This window comes from Galeopterus variegatus, unplaced genomic scaffold, assembly GCF_000696425.1.
Source record: "Galeopterus variegatus unplaced genomic scaffold, G_variegatus-3.0.2 Scaffold6631, whole genome shotgun sequence".
Lineage (NCBI taxonomy): Eukaryota > Metazoa > Chordata > Mammalia > Dermoptera > Cynocephalidae > Galeopterus > Galeopterus variegatus.
Window position 1 is genome coordinate 137,442 of NW_007732742.1, and position 8,956 is coordinate 146,397.

The 8,956-nt window shown below is 38.3% G+C and overlaps 1 long non-coding RNA gene across 1 annotated transcript in view; it reads right to left on the bottom strand.

Annotated features, from left to right (window-relative positions):
* Positions 1-8,956, bottom strand: part of LOC103606509 — a 25,299-nt gene that overhangs the window by 5,749 nt on the left and 10,594 nt on the right. Inside the window, exon 3 of the long non-coding RNA XR_551896.1 lies at positions 6,539-6,708. This is a non-coding gene — a long non-coding RNA (uncharacterized LOC103606509). The remainder of the gene's footprint in view (positions 1-6,538; positions 6,709-8,956) is intronic.

The window sequence follows — 8,956 nt, forward strand, 5'->3', positions numbered from 1 at the left end:
TCGTTTTAGCAGAGGAGCATTCCATTGTGTTCATATACCACAGTTTCCTTATCCACTCATCAGATGATGGACATTTGGGCTGGTTCCAACTCTTGGCTATTGTAAATAGCACTGCAATAATCCCTGGAGTACAGGTATCCCTTTGGCATGATGATTTCCATTCCTCTGGGTATATTCTCAGCAGTGGGATAGCTGGGTCATATGGTAGATCTATCTGCAACTCTTTGAGGAACCTCCAAACAATATAATTTTCTCTAAGTCCATCCATGTTATCGCGAATGGTAGCATTTCATTCTTTTTTATAGCAGACTAGAATTCCATTGTGTTGATGTACCAGTTTCCTTATCCACTCATCTGATGATGGACATTTGGGCTTGTTCCAACTCTTGGCTATTGTAAATAGCACTGCAATAAACCCTGGAGTACAGGTATCCCTTTGGCATGATGATTTCCTTTCCTCTGGGTACATTCTCAGCAGTGGAATAGCTGGGTCATATGGTAGATATATCTGTAATTGTTTGAGGAACCTCCATACCATTCTCCATAAAGGCTGCACCATTTTGCAGTCCCACCAACAGTGTATGAGAGTTCCTTTTCTCCACAATCTCTCCAGCACTTATCGTTCTCAGTCTTTTGGACATTAGCCATCCTGAATGGAGTGAGATGGTATCTCAAAGTGGTCTTGATTTGCATTTCTCAGATGCTGAGTGATGTTGAGCATTTTTTCATGTGTCTGTTGGCCATTCATATATCTTCCTTTGAGAAATACCTATTCAGCTCTTTTGCCCATTTTTTAATTGGGTTACTTGGTTTTGTGCTGTAAAGTTGTTTGAGTTCCTTATATATTCTGGATATTAATCCTTTGTCAAATATATATTTTGCAAATATTTCCCACCACTCTGTCAGTTCTTTTCACTCTGTTGATTGTTTCTTTTGCTGTGCAGAAGATTTTTAGTTTGATATAATCCCACTTGTTTATTTTTCCTTCAGTTGTCTGTGCTTTTGGGGTCATATTCATGAAGTCTGTACCCATTCATACTTCCTGGAGTGTTTCCACAGTTTTATTGTTTCAGGATGTATATTTAATTATTTGATCCATTTTTAATTGATTTTGGCATGTGGTGAGAAGTATGGGTCTAGTTTCATTCTCCTACATATGAATATCCAGTTTTCACAGCACCATTTGTTGAAGAGGCAGTCTCTTCCCTAGTGTATAGACTTGGTGCCTTTGTAAAAGATCAGATGGCTGTAGGTGTATCAGTTGATTTCCGAGTTCTCTATTTTATTCCATCAGTCTGTGTGTCTGTTTTTATGCCAATATTATGCTGTTCTGGTTATTATACCTTTGTAATATAGTTTAAAGTCAAGTAGTGTTATGCCTCCAGCTTTATTTTTTTTTTTTTGCTCAGAATTGCTTTGGCTATGCATGGTCTTTTGTTACTCTATATAAATGTCTGAATAGTTTTCTCCACTTCTGAGAAAAATGTCATTGGAATTTTGATGGAGATTGCATTCAACTTGTAGATCCCTTTGGGTAGTATGGACATTTTCACAATGTTAATTCTTACAGTCTAAGAGCATGGGATGTCTTTCCATGTTCTTGTGTCCTCTTTAATTACTTGTAACAGTGGTTGGTAGTTCTCTTCACAGAGATTTTTCACATCCTTGGTTAACTTTATTCCTACATATTTTATTTTTTTGATGACTATTGTAAATGGGCTAGCTTTCTTGATTTCTTTTTCTGCATGTTCACTGTTGGAGTATAGAAATGCTACTGATTTTTGTGTGTTGATTTTGTATCCTGCAACTTTGCTGAAATCATTTATCAACTCTAGGAGGTTTTTGTAGAGGCTTTTGGCTGTTCAATATATAGGATCATGTCATCTGCAAACATGGATGGTTTGACTTCATCTTTTCCAATCTGGATGCCCTTTATTTCCTTCTCTTCTCTGATTCCTCTGGCTAGTATTTCCAACACTATGTTGAATAAGAGTGGTGAGAGTGGGCATCCTTGTCTAGTTCCTGTTCTTAAGGGATGATATTGGTATATCATATCTGGTGGGCATATCATATATAGCTTTAATTGTGTTGAGATACTTTCCATCCATACCTAACTTGTAGAGAGTCTTTATCATGAAAGAATGTTGAATTTTGTCAAATGCTTTTTCAGCATCTATATATAGAGATGATCATATGGTTTTAGTCTTTGCTTTTATCGATGTGGTGTATCACATTTACTGATTTGCGTATGTTGAACCAACGTTGCATCCATGGGATGAATCCCACTTGATAATGGTGGAAATTTTGTGTATGTGTTGCTGTATTCTGTTAGCGAGTATTTTATTGACAATTTTTGCATCTATATTCATCAAGGATATTGGCCTGTAGTTTTCTATTTTTGATGTGTCTTTGTCTGGTTTTGGTATCAGGGTGATATTTGCCTCATAGAATGAGTTTGGGAGAATGGCCTCTGTTTCAATCTTTTGGAATAGTTTGTGGAGAATTGGTATCAATTGCTCTTTGAAGGTTTGGTAAAATTCTGCCGTGAACACATCTGGTCCTGGGCTTTTCTTTGTTTGGAGCCTTCTGATAACAGCTTCAATCTCTTTTATTTTTATTGGTCTGTTCAGATTTTCTATATCTTCCTGGCTCAGTTTTGGTAGTCTGTATGTTTCCAGAAATTTATCCATTTCCTCCAGTTTTTCAAATTCATTGGCATATAGTTGTTTATAGTAGTCTCTAATTATTCCTTGTGTTTCTGAGGTATTTACTATAATATCACCTTTTTCATTTCTAATTTTTGTTGTTTGGATCCTCTCTCTTTTCTTAGTTAGGCTTGCTAAAGGTTTGTCAATTTTATTTATGTTTTCAAAACCACAACTTTTTGTTTCATTGCTCTTTTTTATTGATTTTTGCGTTTCTATTTCATTTACTTCTGCTCTGATCTTAATTCTTTCTTTCCATCTACTAACTTCGGGTTTGGATTGTTCTTGTTTTTCTAGATCTTTAAGGTGAAGTGTTAAGTTGTTTATTTGCCATTTTTCCATTTTTCTGAACTAAATTTTTTGATTTCTTGTTTAGTTTCTTCTTAGACCCATATGTCATTAAGTATAATGTTGTTTAATTTCCGTGTATTTGTATAGTACCCATAGTTTCATTTGTTATTGATTTTTAATTTTAATCCATTGTGATCAGAAAAAATAACATGGAATAATTCCAATTTTTTTGAATTTGTTGAGACTTCCTTTGTGACCTAACATGTGATCTATCCTGAAGAATGTTCCATCTACTGATAAGAAGAATGAATATTCTGAGGTGGTTGGATGGAATGTTTTGTAGATATCTGCCAAGTCCAATTGGTCTAAAGTGTTGTTTAGATCTTGTGTTTCTCGGCTGATTCTTTGCCCAGATGATCTGTCCAAAGTTGAGAGTGGGGTGTTCAGGTCCCCTGCTATTAAGTGTTAGAGTCTATCTTATTCTTTAGATCTAATAGTGTTTGCTTTATAAATCTGGCTGTTCTGACATTGGGTGCATACATATTTATGATTGTTATGTCTTCTTGATGGATCAATCCTTTTATCATTTGTGTATTGGCCCTCATTATCTCCCTTTATGGTATTTGCTTTAAAGTCTATTTTATCTGATATAAGAATAGCTCCTCCAGCTCATTTTTCATTTCTATTTGCATGATATATCTTTTTCCATCCTTTCACTCTTAGTTTATGTGTGTCTTTACAGGTGAGCTGAGTCTCTTAAAGGCAGCATATAGTGTGTCCACCTTTTTAATCCAGTCAGTCAGTCTGTGTCTTTTGAGTGGGGAACTTAATTCTTTTACATTAAAAGTTGTTACTGAAAGGCATTGATTTACTCCTAGCATTTTATTGATTTTTGTTTAGATGTCTTAAGTATCTTTTGTTCCTTTCTTTCAAATTTTGTTTGTCTTCTGTATTTTTTGGTTTCTTGGGGTGGTAGATGAACTTTTTTTTTCTTTATTGTTAGCACTTTTGTTTTTCTGGTAGGTTTTGTTCTTTCTTGAGTATTCATGGCAGTGATGGTTGTTTTTCAGGTATCAAACCGAGTACTTCCTTGAGAATTTCTTCTAAGGCTCACCGTGTAGTAAACTCCCACAGTTTTGTTTGTCTGAGAAATATATTATTTGTCCTTCATTTCTGAAGGATAGCCTTGCTGAGTATTCTCGACTGGCAATTTTTGTCCTTTAGTATTTTGAATATATCATCCCATTCTTTTCTGGCTTTTAGGGTTTCTGATGAAAAGCCTGATGTTATTCTGATTGAGGCTCCCTTATAGGTGACTTGCTGCTTCTCTCTTGCAGCTTTTAAGATTCTCTCTTTGTCTTTGAGTTCTGCCAGTTTGACTATAACATGTCTTGGAGAGGATTTTTTGGGGTTGAATATGTTTGGGGATCTTTGGGCCTCCTGAATCTGAAGATCTGTGACTTTCCCTGTACCTGGGTAGTTTTCTGCTATTATTTTGTTGAATATGTTTTCAATACCATTTCCTTTTTCCTTCCCTTCTGGAATACCCATGATTCAGATATTTGAGCACTTAAGGTTGTCTGTTATCTCTCTTAGATTTTCTTCAATGTGTTTAATTCTTTTTTCTTTTTTCTGGTCTGCCTGTGTTAATTCAAACAGACTGTCTTCAAGGTCAGAAATTCTGTCTTCTGCTTGTTTTAGCCTGCTGGTTAGACTCTCTGTTGTGTTTTTTATTTCATTGAATGAATCCTTTAGGTCCACAAGCTCTGCTACATTCTTTTTCAAGGCATTGATTTCTTTGAATATTTCTTCTTTCAGATCCTGTATATTTTTTCTCATTTCATTATGTAGTCTGAGTTTTTTTGTATCTCATTTAATTTCCTTAGACTTGTTGCTCTAAATTCCTTGTCAGTCATTTCAATGACTTCCTGTTCTATAGGATCTAGAGCTTGAGAGTTATTATTTTCCTTTGGTGGTGATGCACTTTCTTTTTTTTTTTTTTTTTTTTTTTTTGTCCTTTTTGAGACCAGCTGCACCGCGCTCAGCCAGTGAGTGCTGTGAGCAAACCGGTCATCCCTATATAGGATCCAAACCTGCGGCGGGAGTGCTACTGCGCTCCCAGCGCCGCACTCTCCCGAGTGCGCCACGGGCTCAGCCCCACTTTATTGATTTTTCATATTTCTGGTATCTTTCCTTTGGTGTTTAGTCATTGTGGCAGGGGGTATCACAGTCCACTCGTTTCACCCTGTTGTCTGGCTTGGATCCTCAAGGGACTGCCAGTTCTGGGCAGTGGGAACTAGCCTGGGTTGGGGGTCCCATGGTCCCTGCCTTTTCCAGTGTGACTGACTCGGGGCCTGTGGGCCCAGAGGCTCTTGGGCCTCTCTAAGTGGTGGGGACTGACCTGGGCTGGAGGTCCCATGGCACCTGCCTTTGCCAATGTTGCTGACTCAGGGCGTGTGGGCCCCGTGGCTCTCAGGCCTCTCTGGGTGGTGGGCATTGGCCTGGACTGGGGCCCTGCAGTGTGAAGCTCCTGCCTGTTCTGGCACAGATCTCAGGCCTCCTGTTGTTGCTTTGTAATAGTTGCAAATTGGTTGATTTGTGGAAGAGAGCAACACTAGGAACCATCTATCCCGCCATCTTGACTGGAAGCCTTATTTTGAGATTATCACTAAATATAGTATTTCTCAACTTCTGATCATTTGCCTACCCCTTTACCGTTGCTACATACCAGCACTATCATTATTTATCTGATTTTTTAAATTCATTCTTTTGCTTTAAAAATTTGGCAAATTATTGAGATATAATCAACATAAAGTAAAATTTAGTCTTTTAAGGTGTGCAGCTTCATAAGTTTTGGCAAACATAGACAGTTGTGTAACCACCACCACATTCAATATACACATTTCTATCATTCCAAAAAGCTTTCTCATGCCCTTTTATAGTCCATGTCTTCCCCACCCTCAGCCCCAGCAACCATAGATCTGATTTCTGTCCCTACAAATTTTCCTTTTTCAGATTGTCATTAAAAAAAGAAATATACCGTATGCCTTTTTTTTTACTTTAATTTGTTTTTAAAATGAAAACTTAACCTCACTATCATAAAGCATGGGTGTGATGTTCTAGTCATATTGTAATACATGCTAAATCACATATAGAACTATAAAGATTAAAGCACGCCCCCTAAACCATAGTTTCTGCCTCCTTTGGGAAACACCAAACACCTGGGCTGGGCCAGGACAGAGTGTAACCAGGGTGGGAGCAGCACTTGACCGAGAAACACGCAGGCAAGCCCCAGCGGCTGAAGGCAGAGGTGGAAGGGAGTCTCCCACGCAGACGGAGGGCATTGGAGCAGGTGGGAGGACGACAGGAACAGGGGATCACGAGGAACTGACCCCTGGATTTCTAGGCAGCTGTTCCTTGACGCAGCCCCAGGGTTTATGGACTGTTAACAGTCTCCGTGTGGACAGCAACAAGAGTACAGGAGGACTCTGAAGTCAGAGCTTCTGCATCAATAGGTCAATTGCAAGAGGTAGAAAACCTACCTGAAAGATCTGCATCATCAAGAGCTGTGATGAAGGGTGATATGTGGTGTTTTCTTCCCTTATGTTCCAAATTAAGACACGTCTTCACTTGCAGTTGTGTTCACCTGGCTGTCTTCTAGACTGCAAGTTCCACCCATCTCTCAGCAAGTTGGAGACAACAGGAGGAGAATCTGAGCAGGAGAAAAGGGGGACTTGTGAGTGGACCGTATACTGCTGCCAAATCATCATCTCAAGAGCAAGACAAGACCAGGCGAGAATAACTTAAACTGCGTATTTACATTATACTTTAAATTATGGAGCCAGGTGGAAGATGACAGCCTGAAGTCAGTACGTCGCGTAGTGCCCCTTTCTAAATTAGCAGAACGGCTTGAGCGGACAAGGCGGTATGAGTTGCTGAGACTCTTGGGCAGTCTGCCACTCTCTATGGAACAGTAGGACGTGCACACCCTGTAGCTCAGTGGCCCCTCTGAGCGACACAGCAGCACGGAAGGATCCCACACCAGTGCTTTGGGTGCAGGCTGTTTGTAGTGGCTTAAGTATCACTGAAGGAAAAGCTAACCAAAGACACAATGCATTGTGTTTGCATTTATAGAAAGAAATTGCTTTGTTTTATAATCGACTACAGCAAGATGACGTCTAAATGCATTGTTCACTTTAATACCCAAAGACAAAATGAGGGTCAATAGATTTTGAGAACAGTGAACCTTAGGCAAGCTTCCTGGCGAATCCTTTACATTCACTGTTACATCTTCAAATCACCATTAATTTTCACAAAACCACTCTTTTACTACTTATGTAATTATCTGAGCAGTGTTTCTAAAACATGTCAAACAACTAAGCTCTGTGAAGAATCTATATGTGTGGAGAGAAGCAGAGTTCATTCACATTAAGAAAATTGTTGCCTTTTTCTCCTTATGTGTCCAGAGCTTGAGAACAAAGCTGAAATACATTTGGTTTTTGGATTCCCCTTAACCTTGAAAATCTAGCTGACAAAACCTTTATTGTTTAGTAGCTAACCTTCATTCTTAAAAATAAATCATATTTCTGATCTCACATTTTCCCTACAAAGCAGGTGTACATTTCTTGTACAATGTCTACCAATTGGAAGAATTAATTGTGATACCCAAGTAACAAAAAATATTACACTGGTTGTTTTTTTTGTTTGTTTGGTTGGGGTTTTTTGGTGGCTGGCCAGTGCAGGGATCCAACCCTGGACCTTGGTGTTATCAGCAACATGCTCTAACCACCTGAGCTAATCAGCCAGACTGCTTGACTTTTTTAGGTGCTTAACTAATATTACTATGAAGTGAAATTTTTTATTACTATATACTCATTTAATCTGTGACATTAACAGTAGTGAATATATCCTTAGGAAAAAAAGTAATACAACAACACTTCTTTTTACTTCTTTACTTAAAGTAAACAAGATGATTAGATAATGAATTTTGTCTGTACTGGTAAAACAAATAGACCACCGTAACCATGCTTAGAAGGTTTTCCTGTCATTAGTATCTTCAGTGACACGGCATTGCACCTTTAAGTAATCGGTTAGTACCAACTGCTTCAAAAAGACAATCCATGATATGACTGTTATCCCGTGTGGTGTATACCCACACTTGCAGCCTGTGTGATCAGGCTGTGGTTTGTTGCTTCTTAAAGCACTTCCTCTGTTTTTCTGTGAGAATGCAGTTGGTTGTCCCATGTTTGTTTATTTACATGCCTTTTTGTTCAGTGTTAGTTGTAGATATGTACTAGTTTGTTCCTTTGAATATTCAAGCTTGCTCAAGTAAATAGTGAGTTTGATGTAAGAATGAATAAAAACCAAAAAAAATCAGTCTTATTCAGGGATCTCAGAACAGAGACAAACCCAACTCCTGAGCCACATTCCCAACTTCAAATTCCTGAGAAAAAATATGCAATTGATCCAGTGATCCAGTTCATCTTTATAACAGTGCTCACAGAATTCTGGCTGGTCTACTTATTGGCTACTCTTGAGCCGGATGCTTACTCCTAGTCCAGTCAATTGTGCATAGGGTGAATGGGTTCCTGATATGTAAATATGGCTGTAAAACCTGAACAAGGCATTGCACAAGAGAGTTTGTCTGAGAGAGGAATGTGAGAACATTTCATCTGTAGCACATAGTGAATGCGAGAGATGACATCGCTATTGCTTGCTGAGTACTTGTTTTTTGTTTTTTTTTTTTTTAGTGTTCGTTTTAAATTTTACACATGCGTATTGTTTTTTTTTTTCGTTAAATTTTTATTTTGTCAATATACAATGTATATGATTATTATGGCCCATCAACGACACCTCCCTCCCTCCTCCCTCTCTCCCCTCCCCCCCAAGAATGTCCTTTCCGTTTGCTTGTTGTAACAACTTCATAAAAGTATAGTTGTTATATCTTCTTCCCCACCCCT